General features: G+C 43.4%; 1 long non-coding RNA gene across 2 annotated transcripts; it reads right to left on the reverse strand.

The window, feature by feature from the left end:
• Nucleotides 1–10481: 10481 nt before the first annotated feature.
• LOC138105746 (uncharacterized) lies at nucleotides 10482–26137 on the reverse strand. Of its 2 annotated transcripts, XR_011148651.1 has the most exons (4): nucleotides 25757–26137; nucleotides 25487–25667; nucleotides 10943–11065; nucleotides 10482–10823 (listed from the first exon to the last, which is right to left on the reverse strand). It is a non-coding gene; the product is annotated as an uncharacterized lncRNA (long non-coding RNA). The 2 variants fall into 2 exon arrangements; XR_011148650.1 differs by having other exon boundaries at nucleotides 25487–26137.
• Between the last annotated feature and the right edge of the window lie 362 nt (nucleotides 26138–26499).

Genomic DNA, 26499 nt, shown 5'->3' on the forward strand with positions numbered 1-26499 from the left:
CTTTCACATACACATGTGCAATGAAATGCTGTATTTTTCCACAGGAGCCCTGCCTGATCTTTAGCCCAGGATGGAGGCAAATGGGAGCAGAACCTAGATGTGAACAGCCACTCACAGCATTTCCTAACTCCTGATCAATGGACTTCATAACTGCAAGAGCCCTCTTTTACAGTTTGCATGTGTCAGATGTGGATTCACACACATACACGGACACACACAAGGTAGGTTTTCGGCCACCACCATTGTGCGGAGCACTGCTGGGAGCAGGGAAACCACACAGGTTGTGCAAGCCAGACAGCAAACTACAGAGCAGAGAGATGAGGCATCTCTCAGGCAGAACAGCACTACACCCATCATCTGAGTCACAGAGGGAGGGTACCCAGGCAACTATATCAATGGTTTTGCTCTGGTGAGGTTTCTGGGAGGTTTGGGAAGAGGCAGCACAGTTACGCTGGACACAAATATGCAGCAGCAGTTACTGCTGCCATCTTCCTAAACCTTTCCAAATAGTTTGGGTGAATTATCTCTCCACCAATCAGTAGATATGTCTTCTCAATGCACTGAGTTAGCAGGCCTTGAAGAAATTAGCTTTTCCCCCTGCTCTACATGCTTAAAGAGAGGGTAACATTGGCCAGAAACATGTTACCTGACAAGACTAGGCACTCATCATGCATCAGGCTCTGGTGGATTGCAGCCTCACAGATTTATTTGAAGATAGAGGTATTTTTCCTGCTTTTAGGGAAGGACTGCCAACAGTTTTTTTGCAAATGTCCCTTTTTGGTAGCAACAGGCCACCCAAGTCCCATGGCAGTGTTAGTTTCCTGCCTGGATGAGCACAAATTTAATAATAGGAGAAGTTTTTGCAAAAGGCCCTTCGGTGGCTTCCACTGCCTAGGAACAGGAGGCAGATAAGCCATGACAACAAGTTTTGCATAGACCATTTTCAGATGTTCCTCTCTGGACCACACAGACCTTTGCCTGAGGCATTGCTACTTAAAAAAAAAAAAACAAACAAAAACCCCTTAATCTGCTCAACAGATTTGTTGGCAAGATATGGATCTTACAGTTAATTCTGTCTGAGGACTTGTTAGACACACTTATGTACATGCATGTTTTTATTTACAAAAGACTGGCACACCCATGTCTGGCGCACTTCATAGCCTTTGTTCCAGAGACCTGGCAGGGCTTCCTAAAAACAGGATCCCATGTTAAAACCTATTATTCCATTTGCAAATAATGAGGTTTAATTTTGCTTTCGACAGATATTCAGAGGAGCAGATCTTGGCTGTTTTGAGTCTTCACAGCTCATGAACGCAAGAGAGGTGTCAACGTAGATAAGACAAGCATGCTTTTAAGTCGGAGCAAATACTCACAGAAAATGTACTGCATTCCTCCAGCCTGGTAACCCCAGAGTGCACTGGGCTGCTCTGTTTACTCTGGAAAGGAGTGGCTCTGCTCTGTGCAAGAGTTAGACAGAGGCTCATAGAACTGACAAAGTTATTTGTTACAAATAATTTTAGAGATTTCAGCCTCCAGCATCGACAGTTTGTTTGCAAGCAAGGCTCTTTTTTACACCAACCCCTTCTCTATTCATAGCTATTTGGCGAGTACTCCAGGCAAACAAATGTCAGCCTCCCAATTGTTTGCACACTGTGTCCGCTTGCTATTATTAGTTCTGTGGAGAGTGGTGGACTCCAAGTTCCTGCATGAAGAGTTAATTCCCCCTGGTGTAGGTAGAAGGAGGCAGCCCAGCCTCGATCAGCAACACCCTGGTAGGAAGCACACCATGCCTGGACAAATTTATTTATTCACCACCTTCTCCACTGTAAAGCTATCAGGTCTGCTGTAAACTCCAAGACATCCAGGAGCAACTGGTTGTGTTGTGATAGATGCTTATGATATTTTTGGCAGGTGAATAATTTATTTGCTGGAAATTAAAAAAAAAAACAAAAACAAAAACAAACCTGCTGTTTCAGGGTGGCCAAAGCTATTTGTAAATTCAGGCAGCTCCACTCGTCATGGAGTATTTGAACATTTAGCAAGCCAAGCAGACTGAGAGCAAACTGTTCCAGTTGCTGCTGAGTGAGATGAAAATGTTACCACTCCCAAGCACAATTCACTGTCCCAGCCTTTCCCCACCCTAAGGGAAGTCATCACATTGACCTTTTTTATCCACTTTAAACAGATTGTTTGATTACTTCCAAATTCAAACCTGTGAAATCTCCAGCTTAATAATTTTTTTAAAAAATCTAAGAATACTACTACTATTAAAGAGATTTTTAAAATTTTCTGGATCTTTAATCACTGCACAATTCAAAGCTACACAGATATTGTAAAATTACGGAGCAGTAACAACTGATAACAAGGATGCAGGGAAAAAAGTTATGACAATAGGCTGGGAGAGGAGGGGGAGGGAGAGGGAAAGGGAGAGGCAGAGGGAGAGGGAGAGGCAGAGGGAGAGGGAGAGGCAGAGGACAGGAGAGGAGAGGATAAAAATTTGGACCAACAGCTGAAATAAGTCATCAAGGTCAACAGCTGAAACAGGGATTTAAGAAGAGAGCAGGCAAGTTCGTGGAAGAGAAATACCTTGGGTGTTACTAATACACAGAAAGTACATTTGATTGAGGAAGTCCCTGAAGATAGTTGAAGGCCAGGAGCACTCTCAGGAAATGCATGCTTGACATGCTCAAAGGCTTCCTCAGGCAGCCACATCTGGCCACTGCTGGAAGCAGGACGCAGCACTAAGCAGATGCTTGGTCTGGCACTAGAGAGATATTTGACACCTGGCTAGACAGATGTGGTGGGCAGCCTACACACCTGAGGAGTTGGATGCTTAATTCAAATCTCTGTGTCAGTTCCAGCTGAGAAAGTCTGATGAAAAGACAGTTCATTTGGGTGGTAATGATGTGGGGCTAGCCTGTGGAATGAAGAGGGGGAAGGTGGTAATGGACCTTGAGCACTATCTGCTACATATACACTCATTGCATAGTCAGCAGTGCTTTTGTAAGGGTCCTTAAGACCTTAAGAGCAAGGTTCACTGTGAGAACAAGTGATGCCAATGTGTGAGGAGTACAAGCTGATGACAGGTCTGTTTTCTACATCTCCTCCCAAGGTTACAGGTGTCCCTGTGATCAAATAGCATTTGTTAATACATGCTTCCAAAGAAGCACTTCTCTAGCCCTTAGAACCTCTCCTAACAGTTTTACAAAAGTAACATCGCCTCCACTTTTTAAGGTCAAAAAGACTAGTTTGTTTTTTTAACAAAGGCTGTTGGAGCAAGTGGGATAAGTGACAGCATCTAGATTTGATCTGCATCATTAATACTGACTTCTAAAGAAGGCAGTTCACACAGGGCAGGTGACAGGATCAAATATATTGTTTAGGCAGGGACAAGAAGAATAACCATCCATCTTCCTTGCATCTTGAAGCTCTCCAGAGCGTGTAAACGACAACACTTTCATGTCACTAGATCAGCCAGTTGGAACAGTCCTGGGACCACTTCTTTCAGCAGTTAGTATGGCTTGTACACAATCTCCCTGTAGGGGAATCACAAGGTCTTTTTCTAGACGTGCTAAGAGAACTTAAGCATCACCTCTCAAAAATCCTGCAGTGACTTGGGTAGATTTACATACACTATTGGCCCCTGCTGGGTAAATTTAGGCTACTGAAATGTATGCTGTTGGCCACACATAATAAACAAAATACACTTTCCTATGGCATGATGGAATAGAGTTTTAAGAGTATCAGGAGTACATTGAGTCCTTGATGTCATATTGAACTTTTGTCTGCCACTGGCAAACCTTTAAACTTAATTATCACAGATGTGAGAGCAGATGAGGTGAAAGGTTTGGTAGAAACCACAGCTTCATCTCAGTATGTGTCCAAGTCATGGAGCTTTAGTTTTTGAAAAACATTTGGGACTTGCAAAGACAAACTCTGAGTGATCTGGAACTTGCACTGAACTACTGAAAGCCAGGTACCATGTCGAGACATAAGCTGAACAAAGCCCATGCCTCAAGCGCTGGTCCTGGGAGCACTTTGCCAAGTCAGTCTCATGTCCAGCCTTTCCAAGGTATCTGAGTTCACTGGCCATTGCAAAACTGCTGTCCTAAGCCATTAGTAATGCCTGTCTTAACAGAGAGACCTGTAAGCTCAGCACAATTCACAAAATCACAAATCACAATTTGTGTTGTGATTTCTATAGGAGAACTGTATGTATCCTCCCATGCCAATTTCTACAGGCCCTTCATGAGTGTCTTTGCCTAGGAATTGTACTCAGAGTATAATCTGCAAGGATTGGCATAGCAATGGATGTGTGCACCCAGCACCAGTCCAGAAAACTCCCTTGTACTGCAGACACAAGGTATTCCCTCATATTGCATGCTGAGGGTTTGAAAACTTCCTCTCTTCATATCTGATTTTTCTTCATTAACAGTGTCCAAAGCAAGGTGCAACATTGACCCTTTCTCCCCCATGGAGATGGGGTATGGTGGTGTGGAAGCCCATGGGGAGAGAGCTGTACAGCTTACACCCTCTTGCTTGCTTTGGGGAATGGGCTAGCACAGTCTCTTTATTCCTAGGAGGACCATTCCTGCTGATGGCAAGAGCCCTTTCAGGTAGATGTTGAGGACAAGCTCTTTCTGCCACAGTATTAATGGTGAGCCTTGCCCATAGGGATCCCAACTCATTTGCTGCACATCAGCTCCTGGGCTTCATTCACTAAGAATTCACTAATCTATAGGGTAGCTTTTTCCAGTCAGAAACCCTAACAGCTAGAGATAAACTAAAGCTGGAATTGGAGCTGGACCAAGAACGTTTGAATAATCCGTCCAGCCTAAGCAAGATCCCTCAAGGCAGGAAATCTCAGCAAGAGCCTAGAAAGAGATTATAAAAGAAAATAAGCCCAGGCACCACAGCTGTGATGGTGGGATGGCCCAGCAAAAATGAGAAAACATCAGAGGCTGTAAAGTTCACTACCTCTACAGGCTGCTGTAAGTGCAAGTCAAAGTATAAGGCAACTTCAGCTGTGAATGGAACTTCTTTGAGAAAGAGAAAAATGGTATCTTTCAGGACTTATGGTTTATTTCTTGTGGGTCTGTCCTACAGCGTCTTCTGGTGTTGCCTGTCCCTGAGTACCTGGGAGAGGAAAGCTAATGAATGCCATGAAGGAAAGTGCAAGCTCAGATTGAGCTGCAGCCTGTTAGTTGTATTTCTCCATTACCACAGAGTATGTTAGTACCGATCCTGTCCTCAGAGAGAAACATACAGGGAAAAAAGTACCTGCCATGGGCTAGAGCTACATCCTGGTACTGGAGAACCCATGGACTCTTGTAGTAGTGTTTCTCAGAGGCTAAAACCACATTACAGTGCCTGACCAGGGTGGAAGTGCTCAACAGGTAGCAGTGCTGGGATTTTGCAGGCCATTTCTTGGCTCAGCCCTGCTTTGCCTCTTGTGCAATAATGGTGCTCCTGAGGTCAGAACTTTTGTCTTTATCATGTAACTCCACTGACATGCCTGGCCTGACTCTCAGTTCGGGTTCTTTCCACACTGAGGAGGGCACATTGCTGAGGACACGGGCTGGCCAATACACTTTTATGTCCCCCCAAAGGCATTGCTGGCTAACAGCATGCAGCACACTTCCCATCACAAATCCTACAAAAAGCTGGAGCAGCATTTCTCTTGCTTGCACACAGACATATCACAGCCTAATGCAGTGGCTATACAGGAAAGTACATTTCTAGAAAAAATGTCTTTAACTGTCCTTACTAGAGCACTGCCTTGAGGCTCGGTGAGGCTCAATCCTATAGGAAGGTGGATAAGCATAGAAAGCATGAGAAATCTGAGTGCAGACAAAGGGGACTTGTATCAGAAGTAAGTGGGAGAGAATTAGGACTGCCAAGCTTTTAAGAGGAATTGGAATTTAATGAAGTGATTGAACAAAGAAATTGAAAGCCTCCTTTGCCTCCTGTAAGGGTCGAATGGATCTGAGCAATACTCGGCTTGGCTGCATTACAGGGTTGTTATTTAATTTTAAAGAACTTGGAAGCTTTCAATGTACTTCATAATTCTATTGACATTTATGATTTGAGATACTTAATCTTGAAAACACAAACACAACACTGATCTGTCTCTCACCCAAGAGAATTGGGAATCAGTGTCTGCAGCTTTTAAATGCAGCCAATCTAGGACCTGCTTGCCATGAGCCAGCCTTTACCTTGCTCTCATGTTGATTCCAGGCAGGGACCTTGTGCTTTGCAGAGCTGAATTATTCAATCCTGAATATTTTTTTAACTTTACACTACATTTCTTCATATTTACCTTGCAAGGCTGGGGCTCCGGTCTTGCTCCTGAAGAAAGCCCCTGCCCTTTCCCTGCTGTGCTTGGGGTGGAACCCTTCCCCTTATTATCCTGGCTGGAATGATTGGAGACATGGCCACATCATCTATACATCAGCAGAAAAGCTGGTGCAGCTTGCTCTTTTTAGACCCCTGACTGCATGGACAAACCAAGGACTTGACATCCCAGGCTCATTCCTGGGTATTCCAGGGCATCTGCAAAGTTACAGCTGAGCCTGTGTGTGTGTGTTGGGGTGTGTGCACGTAAACACCCACTTGTTGTACATTGTACAGCTGACACTGGCTGGTTACTTCTGGCTCATGCTCTCTCTCGTGGCAAAGGATCCCACAGAAACCATGAGAAATATTAAGTCATATTAGGACCAATATCCAATTCATATATTTCAAAGCTCAAGTCTGTTCATATGTGAGGGCAGATGTTGCCAGTAATCATGTACTAAAATGGAAGAATATATGTGTCAAGCCTGAAATTAATTAGGATCTGATTCTGCTCTCATTAACAGGCATGAAATTCCCATTGACTGAACAAGACGTTGTACCCTTACAGCAGACTTGGGTCCTTAATTTTCACACCACGAAATTGGCACCAACATTTCAAAGGCATTACAGTAGCAGAAAGCTTGACCCTTTGTCTTTGCTACCAAATGTATTTTCAGAGTATGACCAATTCGTAATGCCTAACATTACACTCCTTAGTTAGTGAATGAAGAGCCCTTTGAAGATCAGAAATGCTATTATTATTTCCATATTTTTGCCAAACCAAAGCTCCCATGCTGAAACCATCTGTGTCAAATGCAAAGCATTACCTCCAATACTTTCTGAGCAGAGCGTTCCCATGTGCCTCTGTTGTTCTATTTCCATGTCTGGTTTCAAGATCATTTCGTGAAGATGCAGTCAACAAAGCAGCACTACTTCAGGGACAACGGGAGGTGCAGCTGGATGGGATGCCAAAGCAAGCTCTGATTTGGATTTTGCGATCACATTAGGAAGCACTAACCCAACAGCCATCAGGTGTCAGCAGAGATGGAGGATGTGCTGGAGGTGGGGCGGTGGATCGCTCCAGCTCTGGGATGGGCAGGCTCCAGGCAAGGAGAATTGATGGGGATGAGGGAGCAACCAAAGATGAAAAAAGGGCCAGCAAGGAAAAGCTTCTTCTTGACTGCCTCACACTCAGCACTGCTCCTGGCTGGTGGCGTGTTACAATGGGAGTGGAGCATGGAAAAGCAGATGAATTGCAGATTTGGACCAAGTGGAAACATCAAGAGCCTCGTGCTTTGCAAAGGGAGACAAGACTCCCTTTTGAGGGCTGCTTTGCTGAAAAGCCTCCCCTCTGAGCTCCCACAGCCACCCTGCATACCCGTACAGTCAAAGGGCCGTAGCCAGAGGGGTCTGGAAACAATCTAGAGAACAGCAAAGTCCACAGGAATTTTTCCATTGACTTTAGTGCATTTTTGATCAGACCTTGGGTGAAGCAGAACTTGCATTTTTGATACCAAACTCTTCTGTCTGCAGAGAGAAAGAGGAGGGTTGGGTAGAAAAATGGGAGGTATAGGAGATGAAGCTGTGTCTCATTTTTTTTCTCTTCTGTAAAGCTTCTGCTGTTTCACAAACTAGCGGGTGAAGAGGAAAAGGGAGACGAAAAGGGCCAAATCACTATGTGGGGGAAGAATCTGCAGAGCTGAGATGAGGAAAGTCTGCCCTTTGTGAGACAGTATTTCTGATCTGCAGGCGTACAAAGCCTTCATAATTGCTGGAGTCATTATTTGCAGTAGATAGCAGAGAGACATGACAGGTACTGCAGGACACATAATAAGCTGGAATGAGCAGTGATGTTAATCCAATACCATCAAAGATCGGGCTCATCACAGGAACCCATTTAGAGTCCACAACAGCAGCCCTGATATTGCTAAGAAATATGTTTCATCTAAGTACAGATCTCACTTCAGTCCATGCCTGTACATTTACTATCTCCTCCTCTGCTTCCAAATGCTGTAGCTACAATTTAGCCACCCCAGTTTATCCCATCCATGGATCTGTCCCACTGTTCATTAGAGCCTAGATTCCTGCATTTTATTTCACTACCTAAACTATCTCCCATAATGAGGAGGCTGCTAACAACCTTACACAGTGTATGAAAAAATTGACTTATCTTCTGGCCCAGCTTCCGAGGCTGCAGGTGCTGAGCTGCTCTGGTGCACTTAGGGGCTGTAAGCTGAGTTTCAGTTCTCAAATATTTTCTATTTATCATGATTCCCAGATGGAGCACCAGTGAACACTCCAGAATACCTCCTCACTTCCACAGCATGCCAGGGAAGGAGAATATATCTAGACTGAAGGCAAGGCTGAAGCTACGGATAATTTTTCCCCTAGCAGCCCCTTGACAGCTTTCAGCACAGGAATGACAGCTAGGGATTTATGGCTAGGTTGCTGAGTCCAAGCAGCCAGACACTCAGGTTGCTTTTGTAGGGTTGGGAGACACAGGAAACATCTGCCGAAACAACACGGGAAGATGTGTTTAATCAGAGCTTTGTGAAACATATTCCTGAATGCTTATGAAATTCAAATTTGACTGTACAATATATGGCCACTAAGCCTGATACAAGAGTTCCTGCAGATAGACAAGAAATGAGGCTGAGCTGCATTTGACTTCAGTGGTTGTTGTGCCCAATTTTGTGTTGAGCATTTAACCTGTTCTTTATTTTTAGCTCTTGAGTTTTATGCTGTGATCTCTCTGAACTTTGCTCCTTTGATAGTAACCAGGGTGCTCCATGCAAACAAAACAAGAGAATAAAGCAACTACAACTTTTAACTGCTGCTGTAGGGGAAGCTGCGAGACACAGCAAAAGGCACATGTGAATTTTTACCAAAGAACTTAATTAGCTGATTGCTTATTTAGAAATGTAACAGCATGACCTAATAGCCCTGGCATTCAGAGATTCAGTAGCAGAGTCCTGGTTGGGTATACAAATATACTACAGCACTACAAAACCGAAACAGCACTTGTTTTACTACATTTCTGGAATATAATGCATTTTCTTTCTAAAACAGCAGAGTGGCAAATTCCAGGGACTTCAATTAGGTTCCCGTCTTAGTTTTGTGACTTTTCCGTTTATCAGTTCTTGTCAAGGAAAACTTGTTCAACTAGGGTTCAACTCTGCCTTGTAAACTTGATGAATTTCTACAGGAGACTCTTCACATAGCCTGTATAACCAAGGACAGACACACAGGGGGACATAACTGGGAGGGAACTGAAACCACTGAGAAAACAGCCATAAGGGACAGCTGTTTGTACTGGGGAAGCACCATCCACACCTTGATCTTCAGATACCAGTTCCCTCCTTCTGCTGCAAACTGCAACTCCATCTCCTTACCTGTGATTAATGCATTTGCACTTCTGAAGACCTGCAGCACGTTGACTGTCAAGTGAATTTTCAGGAAATTTACAACAATGCTTTGTGTTAAAAATAAAGACTTGGTCCCTATGATGCTTAACCTTATGCCAGTCTTCTGTTCAACATTCCTGTACAGTTAAAAAGGAAACCCTTGCGTTCCCAGACTGCATTTGAAGACATTCGCTTGTAACGAAGCTAAGCTGGTAATGATTTATAAAGGTTTACATAAATCTATATAAGGGTATAGATTACTGGCAGGGTCCACCCATCTGATCAGTCATTTCCACAGCTGCCTGATAGTTTATGCCCAGCCACCAGTAGCAATGCTGTCTTGGCAACACTGGATGGTAATATGCCATGGCCTACAGTCAGAGCACTGTGACAACCCAAGAGCACTCTGAGTCCCTTGTGGATTATTAGCTTCACATGCACTCAGTCTAAATTAGCTTCCAAAGTTTTCTCCAGGAGCAATGGAGGGAGAACATGACACCATATGTTTATGTTGAAGCCACACTACCATACAAGAGGGGACTTGATCATTTGTTGTTCCAGATCAGTTTTTTTACTTAAAAATTTAAATTTCTTTTTCAGGGCAAAGTTAGAATTTTTTCAGCAGGTTTAATCTGTATCATTTTTGCAGCAACATGCATAGATTTCTTTCAAATGTCCCCTAGAATGCTTTTCATCTTTGAATTGCTGAAATAAACACTCCACCTTAAACAACCATGGATTCCTTGATCTCAGAGGAGCTGAGCATTTATTCAGTAGTAGCAGTGCCATTGGCACTGCAATTAGAAGTTGTCTTCGGTCTGTTAGATCATCAGAACAATGATATTCTGCAAAATTTCAGATAAAGGTCCACAATGTGTCCTAACTTCCAGGAAATTATTTGCTTTCTTAGAAATATTTCCTTAGGTCAATATTCAAGACTTAGAGAATGGCTTTCGAGGAGCAATGTGTGCATTTAAATCCGTAAGGAGATTTAGCATCCCTCTTCCAATCAGCAATGTCTTGCTGCCTGACCTCTGCCAAGCCTGTAAATCCCACGTGTCTCTCCAGAGCTCACACGTTACCCTGTGAAAGGTGGGAACAATCAGTAGCCACAAACAAAAACTCAAAGGCCTCAGTCATGTACTCATATAGCTCATTATCACTCTCAGAGGAGAGGAAGGTACAAAGAGATGATCCCTTACCTTTCAGTGCAGTACAACATGCTCCCTAGAGCATCCATCAAGAAAGACCTCTACCATCCTCACGAAGGGCTGCCCATGAACTCTGGAATAGGTTAGAGCGAGTCTTTTGCATTTTGGGTGCACCTGGAGAACCAAGTGAATACTGTTACCTTGCAGTGATCAAAATCTACCCATGGTTTCTAAGTCACAGATAAACACTAAGATCTAACAATTAAAGCTATCTTAGTCCCCATTCCTCCTGACCCTAACACCTGATAAAATGCTCAAGAAAATAGGATCAGAGCTCAGATAAACAATCCACACCATAACCAAGCACTCACCCTTTCTACTCACCCTTTCTACTCCAGACCACTCAAGCTCCCAAGGCTTTCAGAAATCCTCAGCCATGCTGTCTCAACCAGCATGTCTAAATGAAAGCTTTGCATGCCATCCCATCCTGATGCTAATAGATCCTGACTACTGCCTGGCAAGCAGAGAAGCTGGCTTAAAACCTGAAGGCCAGTCAGTTGGTCAACAGCCATTTACACCTTTTTTAACCATTTGCTACTGTGAACATGCTGTCCAGCCTCTGTCACCTTGGAGGGTCCTGCCTCCACTGCCTGAATGGTTTGTGAGGGGCTCTCCCCTTCTTCTGCCAGGCATGGCAAGCTCTGACCCTGGAGAGCTAGCTCAGGCCTCAATCCCTGCCCATTCCATCACACCAAAAGTGCAGAACAAGTTTAGTTTTTTATTTACTAGCCTCCTTTATACAAACCACATCCTGGTGTGGCCCCCAGAGCTGAATGGTGTGGGAGCGCAAGCCACATCTCCTATCAGCCCCAGGAAGTGCTGGTGGGAAAGCTCATTGCATGGGCAACAGGTTAAAACCCTCCAGCAAAAGAGCAAAAGCAGCGGGAGAGAGGCAGCAAGAGAGAGAGGAAGGAGTGAGAGGGTACCAGTTAAAATTGGCAGTGAATTGCATTTGAAAGTTGCAATACAGATCCTTCTATTGTGCAGGTGTTCACACTTGTCCTTAAAACCTCTACTTAGTATCTGCATACACATTAAACACAGCCAAGCCATAGCAAACCTTGCCAGAAAGTGCAGTTTTGGAAAGACAAGAAGCATTGGGAAATTCAATCCAAATTATTTGTTTCGAGTCCCACAAAGGGAGCTTTTTTTTTCTTCCCAGTGTTGAAACATTAATTTCAACTTAAGAAGTATTTAATTCCTTTCAACACTTCTTTCTGATGGCATTTTTCATTTGAAAAGCATCCCAAGTTACAAGCTAGGCACCCCAAAATAAATATTTTCCAAATAAAGTGCTACAGGTCAACCCAAAATTATTTTTCTGGTTTATATTTTCCCAGAGAGTCTAATAAAACCTCTGGGATTTGATTCAAGACCCAAATTCTTTTAGGCCAGCTGGTGCCCAGACAAGCCCTTTATTTTCCAAGCTCTATTTGCACAGGATGTTTTCACCACCAGATTTGTGCTTAGTGCTATCAGCTCCTCTGGATTTATCGCATGTAAAGTATTTTATCCTGGAAGAACACAAGAAACTCCATCAATCTTCTGGCTCCCTAACACGTACTGGCTTCACAAGAGCAGTGGATCACAAGGACTATAGGATGTAGGGAGAGCCAAGAGGAGATTTTGGACAGAATACAGAGCAGTGGAAATAACTGGCATTTTTACATGCTGGGAGGAAAAAGTATGAAATTCTATGGCTGTTGTGTGTCACCAGAAGCAGTGAAGGGTCCACTAGAAGCCTGCTGGACCTTCTAGTGGGGGCAAATGTGGCTCAAGACAACCTTCTCCATTCACACTTCCCCATGTAACATGTGCCAGACTTTTCTGCCTCGGTGATGTTGGGGTTTTTTTACCACTTGCTCAGATATCACATCCATGGGAGGAGGAAGAGGGGAGTTAATTGCATTTCTTTAAAAATTAAGGAAGTTAAGCTTATCTCTTTGCCTGCATATGGGAAGCTGTGTGTCCTGGATGAGTGAGCTGACGCGAGATGGTTTCTAGGCAACTTCTGCAAGTCATGTTGGAACAGGAATACAAATTAAAATTAAAAACAAATCCCAAACAAGTCAAACAAAACAAGTAGCAGCTACTCCATGCAAAACCAGTTTTGACTGACTCACAGGGTTCGTGTAAGGCCTTTTGTGGGATTAATATTGGTTTAGTCCTAAGGACAGAGAACCTGGCACCCCTGTGTCATATCTATTGTGAGACACATGGTAAGTCTGTTTCTGCAGACAACACACATAGCTTGTGTATGATAAGAGGCCTTTCATGCCACATCATTGTGATGATATTACTTGATTGCTGAAATGCCATAACACAAGTGTTCCAGGAACCTCAGTCTGAGTACACTTGGAAGCAGGAAAACAGTGTCAATGACTCCCGTTCTTTCTTCTTTCCCAAAGAATTTTGCTTTGTGTTTATCAATTCACCATATCCCTTTCTTTTTTCAAGGGATTGGTAAAGTTTAGGCAAAAAGTAGTGTTTCTGGGAGCTGCTTTTATTTATTTTCTATGTAGTACAGAAATGAGGAGGACGTCTCATCTTGGATTATTCTGCAATATTAGGAATTGATCACTCTGTCTCAGCCCACATTTCAGAATTAAGAGCTGATCCCCTTCCCCTCAAAAGTAATTTTTCCCACATCTTCCCCAATTTATTCAGCTACAAAGGTCCCAGACAGATCATAACCTCACTCATGTAAATCCAGAGTTGCACCATTTTTCCAGTGTCAAAGTAAAATTTAGTCCTCAGTGCCACAGCTGAAAATTAATGGTTTCACAGCCCTCACTTTCTGAGCCAGCATAACAAGGAGTTCAGGATGCAGTGTTTACAGCCTCTTCCCTTATGTTATGGAGGGTAAGGAATGCCTTACAGAGATTTTCATTATCAGCATCCTATTCTGCTCCTGCATTTGCCAGTGTGATTGAAAAGCAACTGCCAAAATCTGAACTTGACTGAGACTGGGGAATTTGTGTTGTCAATAAAGTTCATAGCAGGTGTTTTAAAAACCAGAATCTCCACCATTATTTCAAAGCATGTTTCAAGGAGGAGGATACCAAAATCAAGTGAAGTGTATAATAACCAGGCCGTCAAAGCAGTTTCATTTACAAATCAACTTCTTCTATCCTCAAAGTTTGTATGGCACTGTTTGTCTGACTCTCCACCAAGTAAGTAGGTTATAAGAAGTGACACTTAACAGATTTTGTTGTTCATACGAAGTCAGAGAAAATCAAAGTTAGAGTTAGAAAGCAAAACATCTAAGCCCAATTCAAGCTTTTCTCCTAGCCCTGAAGAAATGATCGACCAGCAAAACTGCTGGGATTTCCTCCAAAGCTATGTATGGACCCAACACTGACTTTAGCAGCAGTGTTTTGTCTTTTCAAGAAACCAGAGCAGAATTCCAGGTGCTTCAAATCAATCCACGTGTATCCAGCTCCCAATCCTTCACAGCTCCTTTCAGACAGCACTCCTGGTCGCCGGTGGAAGTAGACTCGCCTCTAAGGGACTAGGCTGTGCGGGGTCAACACCTCTGGGGGTGACATGCTCCAGCTCCATCACCTCTTGCTGGCAGAAGTGCTAGCCTGCCCTGCCACGGACATCCTGTGCAGCAGGACTCTGCTGGTTGTTTCCATGGCTGCTCCTGTCAGTGCTGGCTGGAGTTGGTAAACCCAAATTTAATCACACCAGCACTTCATTCCCATGCATTTGGCCTCAGTATCTGGAGGGAGACAGACCCTAATACTGCTGAGTGAGGCCTTGGATTAGTCAGAGAGGTTGCTTCAGAACAAGGAAAGACAATTTCTCCTCTCAAGGATTCAGGCTACTGCCTCAGTAAGACTTACAAACAGCTCTCAGAAACCCAGAACAGGAAAACCACAAAAACCAAATGTCGCTTATTGTAGTTCTAACTCACAATGAAGGACACCAGCTAGGTTTTCAGTGCATCATTATGATAACTATTATTATTATTGCTGTTGTTGTTGTTACTGTTACTGTTATTCTTATTACTACTACTATTAATGCAGAGTGAAAATGCAGGTGGTACCCAACACTGCTCACATATTAAAGAGGCATTACTTCTTGAGATTTTAGTGTTTTCCAAGGGCACTAGCTTGGCCAAAATGAAAATTTAGCATCAGAGTCGATGGATCTATGGCTCTAGCCTGCACCCTCCTCCCGCTATCTACCCCTATTGCTGGGTGAAGGACTGAACCACAAGATCACCCAGGAGGATGGGAGTCACACAGTTATAGAGGTTCCTTTTGCCCATTGTGGCTGCTCCTAGCCCTGCCAGCACAAGGGGAAATCAGACATGTGATAACATTGGAAGATGCTCTTGGGAAAGTTCAAGTGGGAGATTCATGGTTTGCAAAATTAAACCTCAAACCATGGATGACTCAAATCCAGATCAGATCATGTATCCCAACAGTCTGCCAGAGAAAGAGGATGCCAAAAAGATGTCTTAGTTTACCTCTCAAAAAGGTCCTAGTTTACCTCTCCAATGTAAGCAAATATATGGACAAGTGTATCAGCAACGACTAGATTTGTTTCAGAAACCTTTGGTGTTTTTAGGAATTTAAAAGTCTGGTCACCCATGAAAGACATCTTTCATACACTCCAAGAAGCTACCCAGAGTTTGTCAGTTCTGTTCCATGAAGGAGGAGCCTGACCCCAAGGTATGGTGGTGCTGCATGGGTCTCACCATTTCAAGGATTTCACAGAAGAAGATGGTTGATAGACTTACTAGGTCTATTGGCCACCTGTAAAATTTTCAGGATTCTCTGTTATGATATAAGCAAACACAACTGTATTGCAGATTAGAAACCACCATGTAGAATTTCAGAGCAAATATCTACTATTTGTTCATGCCTTCTTCAGGAATAATGGAGATCCACTTTTAAAGTAATTTATCTTCTTGATCTTTGCAGTTTGTCTCTTTTAGAGATCTGAGGACATTGCAATATACAGGCACATCTGTTTCCTGAATCCAAACTTACAGACAGCTTGCTCTGTCTCACTGTATGTATGAATCTGTGTGCAGTAAAAACACAATTGTGTTATGCATGCACACAAACACGCAGAATATACTGTTGGTGGTTTAAGCTACAGCCTTAAATCAAAACCATCAGAGGTATCAGGATCTCAGTTCTGCAGGCTCACCTTGCATGCAATTTCAGCATAATTCTACAATATTTTCCCTGGTGAGTTGCTCTTCATAGCATTTTTCTAAAGGGAAATTGTGAACAAAGTAGATTAGACAAGGGCTTTATTAGCTTCTGGAACATGGTGCCAAATTTTCAGCAGTCAGAGTTAAAACAGCAGGGGAGGAAAGATGAATCATAGAATCATTTTATTTGGAAAAGACCTCTAAGATTGAGTCCAGCCATTAACCTAACACTGTCAGGTCCATCATGTCCCTATCTATGCATCTTCTAAATACCTGCCGGGACGATGACTCATGCACTTCCCTGGGCAGCCTGTTCCAATACTTTACAACCCTTTCCATGAAGAAATTTTTCCAAATATCCAATTTAAACATCCCCTGGTGCAATTTGGTGCTATTTCCTGTTGTCCTATTGCTTGTTCCTTGGGAGAAGAGGCCAACTCCCACCTGGCTACAGCCTGCTTTCAGGCAGTTGTAGGGAGTGACAAGGTCTCCCCTGAGCCTCCTTTTTTCCAGGCTAAACATCCCCATCTCCCTCAGCCATTCCTCATCAGACTTGTGCTCCAGACCCTTCCCCAGCTTCATTGCCCATCTCTGGACATGCTCCAGCACCCCAGTGTCTTTCTTGTAGTGAGGGGCCCAAAACTGAACACAGTATTTGAAGTGTTGGCCTCACCGGTGGCAGGCACAGGAGGATGATCACTCCTGTAAGAAGATGATTTTTCACCATGCTTGCTATTGCAGCTTAGTGGTGGGATCCTCAGGGCTGTGCCGCAGCACAAGCACTTCAGCACATGGTACAAGTTAAACTTCATGGAGTGATGGCAGTAACTGCCAGCAGAGTTATCTGATCATCAGAATAAACACATAGCCGTGGTGTGAAGACTCTGCCTAAGCCCATGGTGCTCCGTGTACCCTGCTAAATCCCAGCAAACAACCAAGCTTGTGTCTGCATAAAACAGCTCAGTCCACGTGTAATGCCTGCCACAATTAACTTTTGCATGTTAATTATCCTTTTTTTCTGTCATCAGTCCACTTCATTACAGCCTTTCACTCTGATTTGCATTGCTCAAGTCTCAGTAAGGCACATCTCTCTTTGTGGATGAGAAGGTAAGCAGCATGTCTTGATCACTTAGAGCGTGCATTAGGTAAGGAGTCCCAAGGGGGTTACTGCTTTGCTACTGCCGTCTCCACTGAGATAAAGATGAGCAGAAGTTCAGGCAAAACACAGTTTTGTGATATTTTGAGCAACTAAGCCTTGAAAGGTCTGCAAAACACTTCCAGGCAAGATACAGATGGGTGACCATACCATCACTTCAGAGAGATTCTGAGCTGTTCAGTGTCATTTTCTGAGGTACATCGGACTGCAAGAAGGAAACTCCTGTAACAGTGTGAATAGTGATTTATTAGCTATCTTCTCGCCCTGCCATATCAAACCAACATGAGAATCCCAGACAAATTTTTTAGGCTGAATGATGGGGCAGCTAACCAGTATAAAAATGTATTGCTTTAAAAATGTTTCATTTTCATTAGACATGGATTTTTCTAGAGGAGTCACACTAAAATTCACTAAAATCCACTAGTCCAGGTTTACACCACTGGGATCAAAATATGACCCCCCTCCACAGGGAGGGGTCATTAAGGTGTCTATGATCCAGCAATGTAAGGGGCCTTCATGTTAGTAATTCTTTTGTAGCAGCCTTTTGAAGCCTTCCAGAGACCTGAAAGAAGACCAGAGCTGCCTGGAGCTGCAGAGGAAGCCAAATTCATGGTCCCATCTTACTCAAAGTCTATTGCTTCTGCCTAGTAAAGTGTCTGTGTTCTCATTTAGAGTAAAGGCATCTGCAGGTAAATTGCTCTCTGCTCAGTCTAATGGACCAATTTCAGTTTTCATTTCTGAGGATATAAATCTTAGGCTCCCTTTTCTGACAACACTGAGAATTTCTGTGTAAAAAATTTTACCCAAAAATCTCAAGACCCTGAATGGTTTCCTCACTTGGTTTATTCTTTTGGAGTCCTAGAGTTTGATTTTGTATGAAAGCAGTGTCCCGAGAGGCACAGCAAACTTACAGCAGATGTCAGCAGCTTACCCACACGAGACATTTCAAAATGAAAGGTGCAACACACCAGCATCATTTGTCTTCAACCTGGCTCTGCCATTGGAATCATGAAGTTAGCTGAAGAGCAAGAATGGGCCCGAAGTGTAATGGCTTGGTGCAGGACACAAACGAGGAAGAAAAGTGAAAAACATCTAGCATGTGAGGTTCTGCTTTTATCATCTGCAAAAGAATATTCTTTTTCTAACAGCTGTTTTTTGCAAAAGGCTTTTGCTGCAAAGGTTTTCTTAAAAAGTCTTTAATGAAGGGGTTTCACTAGCACAACAGATGACATCAGGAAGAGGTAAAATAGATTTACATCATTGTTTCTGTCCCCTGCTTCTGTCTCTCTGCTCTGGTGACTGACACAACCAGCATGCAGAAGGAGCACCACCATCCTGCACTCAGCAGCACAAATGCTGAGCTTTCTGAGACACACGGGCACTGTTGCTTTCCCCTGCATGAGGGTTATATGTGTAGATATATGCAAAAAGGAAGGGCTTGTTTGCTCCTGCTGATTCGGTACGACAAATGTAACGCAAAAGGGAGACCACAAACAAAGCAGACAGGCAGTGCAGGGTGCAGAACCCCGCTGATACCTGTACAAAATGTTGCTGTTTATCCAGGTTGGATGGCTGCTCTTTGAAACTCTAATTCCGTGCATTAAAAGGGGGCTCACTTTGCTTTCTGTGTTTCTCTGTTTTCTGACCTTGATGCTGGAAGGAGGGCAGAGCAATTAGCCACTTTTCCACAGTGGTATTTGTCAAAATAAGCAAGCTAAATAAGCAGCAAGTGAAAAGCTGTTCTTTACAAAGGCACCTGGGATGGGGCTGGGGAGAAAAGAAGGTACCTCAGCAGGGTGTTCAAGGGTCTTGCTTCTGATAGATCAGTTAAGGCTAAATTCAAAGAGATATTTAAAGACTAAAATAATTTCAGAGATAAAGGCCTGAAATGTTAGCACCTATCGTAAGTACGAAGACCATATATGAGTAATCAAGAAGTATTCATCACTGGAAAGTGAAGGGAGAGCCCCCTCCTCTCCACTGACTGCCAAGGAGGTTCTAGGAGTGCTCTCCTAATGGAACACTCAGCACAATATTTGAGGCTGCATGTCAGCAACAGAGGCCATGATTAGTACTACTTGTCTGTAGTATTCAGGCTAGAGGTTAGACAAGAACTCAATTCTAGGCCTCACTGCACCAGCGATGGTGCAGCAGGAATCTGGTTGCTGTGCAGATGTGGAGGCTCTCTCTGATGCCCTGGAATGTGCATGGGGAGTTATGAGCAGAAGAAGGAGCCGGGCACCTCCAGGAATGGAAATGAGAGAGTGGCAACCAGAAAGTACTGAAGAAAACCCAGGCAGTAGAAGATAGAGGTCAGCATTTGGTAGCCCTCAAACTACAGGGTGAGTCTCAGTCCAGCTCCCAGTGCCCAACCTTCATGGTCAGTGATGCTGAAATGAGAGGGCCTTTCCCTGTTAGAGTGCCTCTTTCTTGGGATATGCTTCATTCAGCTCTATGGATCTGCCTGTATACACTGTTGTGGAGGAGAAGACTGTGAGTTCCTGAAGGCACCCCGTGAACTGCAGAGAATGGTCTTGTCAACACCTGTCCTTCCAAGCCCTCACTCCCACAGTGCTTTTTTCAAGTATATTTAAAGCTCCCTTTCATGTAATTGGTGATTTCCCTTCCCTCCCTCCTACAGGTTAGGTTAAAAGGGGCAGGAGGTCCTTTTCCACATTGATTTGTTTTCCCGGCCTTTCAGATACATGCAGAGAAGATGAGCAAAAAGGCACTGGAAAATGAGAAGAACAAAAGCACAGTGCTTGTGCTCATTCAAAGAAGTGAGACAAACATAAGATTTAGCATTGGGTAGAAAATAAGCTGTCTTCTGAGGAAAAGAAAGAAGCTGCCTGTACGGAGAAGGGACTGTGAGGAGTACCACTTTGCACTGCAACAGCGATGGAGCAAGCTATGACAACGGAGAATAAGCCTTCAGAGAGCAGTCATCTTCTCAGAGGGGTTGTTTTTTCACTTTTTATTTTAAGTTTTTTTAAAGGAATGTAATGTAAATAGATAAATCCTCCTTATGAACAGAAGGAAATGAGATAAATTATTTTTACATCTTTACAATTATTTTTACAATATTTACACCCTGCTATTAAGCCAGTCCTCCCCACAGTGCACTGTGTGTGGCACCCTTGTGTGTGGACGTGGTTAGACATAAAGCAGACACCCTGATTGCTAAAACTCCCCCGACATTTTCTCACAGTGGCTTGACCAAATTCTTAGCTGGGCAGTAACATTTTTTTCTTGCTTAATACCTCCCATGTGTCAAATAAGATTTGATTCTCTCCTGTATCTTGTAGCACTGCTTTGCCTTGCTGTATTCCATGCTAAAAGCAGACACAGCACAGAAATGAACAGAGGAGTTGCTACAAAGCCTTTACCAACCTCACAGGGACATGGTGAGGATTAATTAATCGCTTTTTCAGAGATTTCATATCCTAATGTTATAAATAGTACAATTGTAATAAAAACGGATTCTTGCATTACCAGAATCAGTTACTAAAATCCCCAGCAAAGACAATACAAGTTTCCCACTAAAAAAAATCCAGGACTGTATTCCAATCTCACCCCTACTGGGAGACACAAAAAAATTAACCCAGGCTAAGTTTTATGGTCAGTAAGTTATATCTCATTAAAGACCTGTATAACATTCTCTTTCATAATTATACTGAAACAAATTAGGATAATTTTAATTCTGAAGAGAAGAATGTAAGGAATTCATCCATTTATATGGCATTGATAATCCACTTTCAATTCACACATTTTGTTAATTCAGATTAAGTTTTTCTCAGCCACTCTGCATAAGCAAATCCTCACTCTAAAGCCACCACCTGCTTTTATGGGTACTCATCAGCAGCTTTCCTAAGTTCAGCAACCTTGTGGATTTATGAGGCTGGGAATGGGTGATGGTTTCTTCAAATCCTCAGACCTCTGGGATTCAGATCTGAGCATCAGAGAAATGAAGGAACTGAAGAGGAGATTGCCATATTCCCTTGCTCAAGTTATTACATAGGGTTGCTTCAAACTACACTCCAGAGGCAGTAACTCTTGATGGCTGTCGAGAACAGAACAAACAGGCTGCAGCTCCCCCAGTGCCATTCCCTCTCATTCATGCACAGTGCTCAGAGGCAGCAGAGATCAACCTGTCCCTGCAAAATCTACTTCTTCTTGCACAACGTCCATCCTAAAGGAATCCTCCATGGAGCATTTGTGTCCATATGGTAGGATGATATGGTGGGTTGAGACTTCTGTTCATTTTTTGTACCAAGAATACCTGCCAGGTCTTCAGGACCTCCCTGCAGGCATAACTTCATTGTTTCAGAGAGAAAATTACTCTGTCAAATTTCAAACCCTCTGAAAGTTGTCACTAATCCGCTCCACTATTGCACTGCTACCAGGGAGGTCTGCTGAAAGACGCCAGCATGGGGAAAGAGAACCCACAAGTGGGAAACTTAAGCAGAGTAGCCTGACATGCAAAGAGCCAACACTCAACTCAAAACAACCAAAACAATCCTTTCCTTTTGCCCCCAGGCCCTGAAATTCTCTCTGAGAGTGACATTCTTTTACAAGAAGAGTAATCAGATATAAATCTTTCCAGTGCTGAAGCTGATGCCTGGGCCCACGATGCACAGGGACGAATTCACCTGCCAAGAGAACACCTCTGTTCCCTGTGGGGTCACATCAGGACGATGTGCTGTGGATGGCTGCAGCTCCTCTGGCTGAATGTGGAGGCGGTGCCCTAAAGAAGGAAAGCAGCATCGCTTTGTGTGCAGTTAAATCTGGCTTGCCACCAGGGAAGTGTTTAAGATACAGGGGGTCCTGAGGCTACATGCCACTGATGTGTTTTGAAGTTAGGGCACATCTATTCATTGCTAAGCAAACCTTTACAAATATGTTCGTGTACCCTGCATTAGCCATGGGAGGTGTTCAGGAGGCTACAAAAGAGCATTCATTAGAGACGCTCAGCGGTGAGGAACTGAAGCACCCGTGCATTCTGCTGAGAGAGGAACAAACACACTGCTCAGAGCAGGTTTGTAGATATATACACCACAATAAAGTGCTCTTACCACGGTGTTGAGTCCTTTTCAGCTTCTTTGTTCTAGCTTTATCTGCATTTTCTCCTTCCTTTACTCACATTCCTTACTCCTAATTGCTCCTCTGTCTTTATCTCACTGTTTTCCCTTTTTCCATCCCACCTCCAGCTGCAAGGTCATTCTTCTGCCCAGGTCTGAGCAGTTCTAGGAATACAACAGCAGCTATTCTGACACCTCACTAGTTCTGTAGTCCTCACTGGCATGACCTGAACACTTTCAGACACACGGTCCTTGGTACATGTCAACTCAGTACATTACCTGTACTCTGTTTTACTGACTGGTCAACCAAGAGCTCTATTTTACTTCTCCCTAGATAGATAAAGAGGTCCTAGGGTGATGCATCCCAATCCCATTGCCCTCTGGAGTGGTCTGACTTACACTGGCTTTAGGTATTGTAGCTCTGGTGATGTTCCTGAACCAGGCACCTCAATTAGATTTCCCTTTATTTAAGGGTACCCAGAATAAATCTGGTCTTCACATCCTGCCACCCTGAGGTACCCTTTGTACCAGACTTGAGGCTGATGGGTTTTTTTTGCTAACTCAGGCTAAGGATAAATATAAAATCTGGGTTCAATGAAGCTGTACACAAGCAGTCTGCACTGTTTTCAGTCTTTCCTAGCTATGGAGAAGCTCAAAGCCACAGTCAGCTGCACAATCTATGAATTTATAACCTGTGAATTTTTGAGGATGGGGAACAATTGCTGTACAATGCTGCACATGTATTATGCAAGCTCCTGAAGCCACCCAACCAGCAAGAAAACGAAAGAACAAACATTTGCAATAAAGTTCATTTTATTTGAAAGACCAAAGAGTCACATGTGCTCTCCTTTTAGCCTTAAGGACAGCAGTAAAACTAATGCCCTTTTCAGAGCCACTGCTATTAAAAGAGAGGTGAGAGAGGGCTTTGTTTTTTAACTGTGAGAAAGACATACTGACGTTTAATGCGTGTCTATGCTATTCTACCATTATACAGGGGAGTTTCATTTTGGTGAGACTATGGTGATGCACAATTTGCCTTTTATGGATTGTATGGCCTATCACCTCAAATATTAATCTAGCTATTACCAGAAAAGGGATAAGCACAATAAAGATCTGTTTCTGTAAACTTGATCCACATTCATGACACCACTCTACAGAATCACTGCTGGGTGTGGAGCCCCTTGGTTTATTATCCTTGGCATAAGAAACAGCCCAACAACTAAATTAACTTAGATTCTCTGATATATGGCTGCCTTCAGGACAAACTCATATACTGGGCTAGATATCGGGGTGATGACATATTTTTCTTTTCCTGGTTTAACAAATAGCTAAAGAGAGTTTTGCACTATTCATGTCTGCAGTTTTGCACAACTTGAAGCTTTAAAGTGACTGAAACTGCTGGTACAGCCTGTTCTGAGTGTATACATTCATGAGGACAAAGCTTTTGAGAGCAGAGAGACCCAGATGAAATGAACTAACTGCTGCATCCCTCAACATGCAAACCTGTATGCTATACCTATCATCCTCCTCATGCAGAGTGATGTGCTGCTATTAATAGCCCACTACCATCAGGGTCCGGCATGGAGTATCAGAGAAAAGGAATTTGCTCCTTTTTGGAAAAGGCAGGCAGCTACACCATTCCCTGCCCAGCTTCTCTGAGCTTCTTTCAGTGCTGTACTCTATCTGTGCAGGGCAAATTTTGTGGCCCCCTTCATTGGTTTAAAAGGGCGTGCAGCAGACGAATTAGGTAGAAATAAAATGTAGTTTCATTGTGGTGGGATGGTTGCAGTAGATACTGACTTCCATGCCTTCTGCAATTAGATATTCTCCTGGGCAGCTGCAGTCAGAGACTGCTCTCCTAAGGAAAGAAAAGGGCATTCCCTGAAGAAATGAGCTTTGGCTTCTTGCCAGGACAACAGGATCTGCTTGATTAGACAGAGGTGTTTTGCCCATAACTTGCAGGACATTACATCTGCTTTGTTGAAAACCTAAGTCCTTTCTTTAGGTCTGACCAAATCAAAATTCCATTGTCTTCAAGTAGCATATGATAAGGGCTCTTAATCTTTTAACACATTCAGGAGCACAAAGTTCATTGTATTTCAGTCTTTTACAAAAAATCTCAGGATAGTGAACCACATTTTGCTCCATTCTGAGCTCCCTGTAGTAATTTGTTTCAGATCTCCAAAGATGTTTACCAAATTTAAAATTGCTCAGAATCCTTTTCACTTTCCTTCAAGGCTTATTATCAGAAACCACTTCTTAATTTTGTTCTGCAAAACATATATGTGTTGCTTGCTGTTTGTTGGCCTCTGGTCAAAGAAAATAATAAACGAGCACAATACATTCAAGAGATGTGAGAAGAGAGATCTTTTGGATGTGAAAGTATTAAATTGCTAGCAATTTCAAAACCTTGTTCCACTTGACCCAGCCCCTCCAAACCACATCCCCTCTTGCCTTCCAGGATATCATCAGTCCTGGAGGTTGGGAGAAGCCAAACAAATGACAGCTGCTGAACTCCAGTTTCTGCAAACAGTCCAAGGACAATCTGCTCTTTTCCAGACCACTTTCAGGAGGAAAAATGCCCTTCAATTTTTAAGGATACATTTGGTATTTGCCAAAAGACCACGTACAGTCCAGAGCTTTAAAATGATACTGTGGGATTCAAAAGGGTATTTCCTGGACATGATGATTTATGGCGCTGCATCAGAGCCCTCTTTGAAGAAATAAGGAGAAGCCAAGTGGCTTTATTAGGAAGTGAAATGTTCTGCTGAGTTATCCCAAACTGTGTGGACGAGTGCTGCTGGCTGCCAGGGCAGGGTCTCTCATCCACTGGATGTTCAAATGTGTTCAGTGGACACTAAAGTCAGAGCAGGTGGAAGGACATGTCCTGTGCTGCACTCACACAGGAATAGAGCAGGTATATGTATCCTAACCACACTCCCAAGAGGCTGACAGCTACAAGAAAATGGAATCCTTAGGATTCCTTCAGGATTTCTGGAAAAAAATATGCATCCCCTAGCAAAGTCTTAAACACTGAAGCCAAACTGCAGTGTAATCAGCAGAAAGCCCCTTCAGAAATCCAAAATACAGCCCAGGACTGAGAGTCTGGCAAAAATATCCTCACTTACCTGGGTGGAGAAAAAGCATGGGGAGAGCCTCCAAGGTTGCAGCCCAGAGAGGGGAAGCTGTGCTGAGGAAAGAGCCTTCCCTCAGGCATTCCAGTGATATCCTCAGGTCTTTGTACTTCACTGAAGAACAACCCAGACATGTTTTCAGAAGACATCAGACTTCAAAAACATCTACTGGCCTCTGCAAAACAGAAACTCCAGCCTTGAGCAGCTCCCTGCATGATGCCAAGCACCTGGTGTTGGTGTAGACCCTGCCCTGATGTTACCAACCAGGCAAGAAGAGACATCTTCTTAAAGCCTATCCCCCTTCTTAAGCAAAAAAGCATTTGAAAATCTGGATTCGGCTCAAAAAAAATCCACTGACCAATGTCTGCATTTTAATAACATGGCATAACAGAATCTTTATGCATTTTGAGAAGCTGGGGGTTTTCTTCAAGCAAATGTTCCCTCCCTAACACCTTCTGCAAGCAGACTCTAATGCTGATTCTGTATAGCACCTGTAGGCCATCTGGAAGATAAACAGCTACACAGACACAAGCAGCCTACCCCAAAGTTATGGCAATAAGAGATAATGATCCTAGCTGAAAAGGCAGAGGCAGAATACTATTCTTAACACCATCTTTTTAAAGTCTTCTCTCAGCTATAAATCTTTTCCTGACCCTGTCATGCCAAGCCCAGCCTCTTTCTCCTCATGTTTACACAGGTGTAAACCCAGGAATAAATTCATTACAGCTGGTAATGGGAATTTTCCTCCTTTCTCAAACAGTGGAGTGGCATTTTACCAACTGGATGGCAGGGTCACTTTGTTAGCTGACAAGAAAATAAAAGGTTCTCTTGGAACAATGTGAGATTGCGCTTTGGCCCACACATCTTCCAGCACTAAATGCCACCGCAGAAGGAAACAGCAGCACACAGCCAGATGGTCCCTAAACCAGCACATTAATGTGGTGAGAGGGCCAAACAGCTGGAGCATGCCCAGCCCTCTCTCACCTCCTCCCTGATTCCTACAGCTT

Source organism: Aphelocoma coerulescens, chromosome 2, assembly GCF_041296385.1.
Source record: "Aphelocoma coerulescens isolate FSJ_1873_10779 chromosome 2, UR_Acoe_1.0, whole genome shotgun sequence".
Taxonomy (NCBI): Eukaryota; Metazoa; Chordata; class Aves; order Passeriformes; family Corvidae; genus Aphelocoma; species Aphelocoma coerulescens.